The 3,782-nt window shown below is 39.7% G+C and overlaps 1 pseudogene; it reads right to left on the reverse strand.

Moving 5' to 3' along the window:
* Positions 1-1,939: 1,939 nt before the first annotated feature.
* On the reverse strand, positions 1,940-2,428 carry LOC102257822 (annotated as a pseudogene).
* Positions 2,429-3,782: the final 1,354 nt, after the last annotated feature.

The raw sequence follows: 3,782 nt of genomic DNA on the forward strand, positions 1-3,782 counted from the left end.
GTCAATGTTTCTCTCACATTGATATGTCTCTCTCTCTCTCTCTCTCTCTCTCTCTCTCTCTCCCTCTTCTCTCTAAAATCAATTAAAAAAAAAAAGAAGAAGAAACAGGGCCCTGACCCATCTCTCCCCACCCTCATTCTACCTACCAGAGATGACAGCCTTTAACCAGCTTCTGTTTTTAGTTCTGCTTGTGGTTTTTTTTTCTGCATCTCCAAATAGTATGTTTACACTGCTATGTCTTGATGAACAACCTTAGTAGACATTATCTATCCACTTATTTCTAGGGTACATAAAGTTTTAATTTCTGTCCCCCACTCCCTCCCAAGTTTGGAAAGTCTTAGCTATTTTGGTTTCTCTATTACTGTTGTAACTGTAGACAAACCTCTAATTCTTGTTCCATCAACAGTCAATGATACCTCTGACTACTCATTCAGTAAGATGAAGACAGAAGCAGAAAGTCTCTTTCCTCTACCTCTTTACCCTCTGTACCTCCCAAATTCTGTCTACTCTGTAACCACAATTAAGTTTCCCCTGCTTTGTTTATAGGTTGGTTCTAAAAACTGAAAACCAGAAAACAGTGCTTACATGACGGCTATGTAAATATTGTTGCAGAGCTAAGCAGTGCGCCATGATTATATTTCTTCTCAATGGTTCCAAATGTTGTGACCCCAGGCCATGCAAAGCAGAATGTGTCAGCATCAAGAAAAAATAGAGTCTTCTTTCTCAAACTCAGCCAAGTGCTCAAAACAGGGCCACATTTCAGTTTACTTCCTATTTGGACTATGATTTATCTGCACAACTTTTTATTTCCCCTGGAGTTTCTGATTATCTTTCTTCTTGTTGGTCTAGAAGAAACATATGCCTTCTTTATGATATTCGGCTTATCCTCATTCTAGATATTTCTTGGAATCCATTCTTCTTGAAAACGTTTTTCGTAGAGTTCATTGATATTCTCTTTTAATGTGAACTAATTGCTTGTTAGGTCAACTGACAATTGGCATCCAGGAATTTCCTGGGTAAATTCTATTATTTCTTCTATTAAAAACTTTCCCCTTTCTGGGATTTTCTCTTAGTTTTGCTGACATGGATGCACCCAAGTAATTCCCTCAGAAAGGAAATATAGAAGTAAACGTCTTTCATTGTTAAATATCTGAAACTGATTTTAGTGGGTGTTCACATTTAAATGTTTGTTTAGTTTGGTATAGAATTCAAGTTTTAAAATAATTTGCTCTCAAAACTGAAAGACTTTATTCTACTGCATTTTGGCAACTGTGGCTTTGGATTAGAAATCTGATGCCAGTTGGAGTCTTTTTCTTTATAGGGGAGTTATTTTTTGTCTTTGGAACCTCTTAGAATCTTCTGATCCTTGGTGCTCTGAAATTTCACAATGCGTGTGTCTAAGCAGAAGAATTGTTTCTTTATTCTTACTGGGCATTTGGTAGCCCTTTTGTTTTGAAAATTCTGAGCCTTTTTCTTCTATTTCCTTAATTATTTCACCTTTGTGTTTTCATCATTCTCTGTTTTAAACTCCGGAAAAGTAGATGCCAGGACTTTGGAAGTGATCTTCTGTGAATTTTTCTCTTCATATTTTCTGTCTTATTCTCTTTTTCTTCTATGTTCTGGAAGATTTTTCTTAACTTCACATTCTATCATTTCTATTAAACTTTTAATTGTGCAGTCATATATTTTTTTTTACAATGCAAACAGACCTTTCAACTATTTAATACCTATCTACACACATGTTACCAACAGGTATCATTCTCACTTTATAAATGAAAAAGTTCAAGTCAGTATCGGTCCAAAGGCCTCTTTCTTCCTCAGGAAAGTTTACAGAGGACCCCAGGCCTTGATACCTTAACTCCTAGAACCTGTTGGGGAGGTTTTCGAAGTACAGGTAGGGAAGTAGAGACGCCAAAGGACCTAGACCAGAAGGCATCTGTACTTGTGGACATTTTAATGAACTTCCCTCCATGTAGCTTCAAGCTGCCAGGACACAGGTCCCACCAACACCCTTAATCTTCTCCTGGGCTCTTCTGCTGAAGAACTTGGCCTTCACAATGACAGGCTGCTTTGGGAGCTTTCCCTTTCCCAGAACTTTGTAGTAGCCCGATCACACCACATCAGTGATAGGAGCAGCTCCAGTCTTGCTTTTGGCAGCATTTACCCGTGTCTGCTCACTGACCAGGGTCCACAGTTTATCAAGGTTGATAGCTGGGCAGAAGCTCTGGTTCCTCTTTAAGGGGTAATGCCTCATACCAACTTTCCCAGAGTAACCTGGGTGATATTTGTCGAAGTTGATTCTGTGATGATGCAAGCCACCATTACCACGGCCCCCCGGGTGCTTCCTGCGCTTGCCTATGCGGCCGTGGCCATGGCCGTAGCTCATGTGGCCCCGAAGTTTTCAGGTCTTCCTCGGTCTGGATGGCATGTCGGTGGCTGAGCTGCAAGAGCGCAGTCATATATTTTTTTAAGTGTCTGAGCACTCTTTCTTGGTTTCTGATTGTTCCTTTTTCTTAGCATTCTGTTCTCATTTATACATACAATATCTATCCAAATCTTTCTGGAGTAGGGTGGTCATCTTATTCAGCTGGGGCTGCTGTAACAAAACTATCGTAGACTGGTGACTTAAGCAACATTTATATCTCACAGTTCTGAAGGCTAGGAAGTCCAAGATCAAGTGTCATACCCCACATAAGCATCTCTAAAATCCTGATGCCCCGCCCCCCCATGTGACATATAATTCTTATTAAAAAAGTGAACTCCTTTTCATGTGGAGGAAGCCTAAAGGCCATTAACTTGATTTAAACAAGCTTCCAAAGAATATGGCATCCATGAAAGAGAAAATTAAAAGAATGAAAGGATAGTTGAAGTACTGAGGAAGAAATCACTAAGAAATTGTTAAAAAATAATAATAATATGAAAAAATAGCAAATAAAGTTTCAAAACATATAATACAGAACTGAAATGCATAAATATATGTCACAATATATATCTACATACTGTGTATGAGGCCCCTAGACAGAACATAATACAAAAAATTCACTGTTAGTAACTCATTCTCGAATTGCCCCCCTTAAAAATCATTGTCCCCCTATGGGGCATGTGCCCCATACTGGGAACCACTGCCCTAGACCATATGATAGGGACTAGAACTACAAACAGTCAAGGAGGTCCTGCCCCCTGTGTCATCTGCGCTGCATTCTGTCTCCCAGAAGAGATGATAGCAACCAAGTTTCCATTGCTTTTGTTTGAGTTTAACAGAGGTCAATCCCCTGCAAAATGTGTGCTAAGTAAATTCTAATCATGTTAACCCTTGTGCATGGGTTGCAGTTTCCTATTGTCCTCCCAAACCTGAACTTCCCACCCCATGCTCCATATTTTTTCAAGTGGGCAGTTTGCTCAACAGAGTGGTCTGATAGGGGAGCTCATGCTGGAATACTGTGGTTCTCAATTGGGTTGATGCTACTTCAGGGGCATTTGGAAACTGGAGAGCAGTTTTCTAGGGAGTCACAGTGATTGGGTGAACCTACTGGCATTTAGTGGACCATTGCCAAGGACCACTCTGACAATAAGAAATTATCTGCATCTCACCCAACCTTGTCCTGGACAATTACATAGGTGCAAACCTGTTTTTAATTACCTGAACCTAGAACCATCACACGGTTTAGGGGTGCACTTATTTTGTTTACAGTTTAACGTACACTTAATTTAAAAGACTGTGACCACTGTGTAAATCAAGGGAAGACTTTATTTTGTTTGGTGCTTTACAAAGGACTATTGGG

Source organism: Myotis brandtii, unplaced genomic scaffold (assembly GCF_000412655.1).
Source record: "Myotis brandtii unplaced genomic scaffold, ASM41265v1 scaffold34, whole genome shotgun sequence".
In the NCBI taxonomy this organism is placed as follows: Eukaryota; Metazoa; Chordata; class Mammalia; order Chiroptera; family Vespertilionidae; genus Myotis; species Myotis brandtii.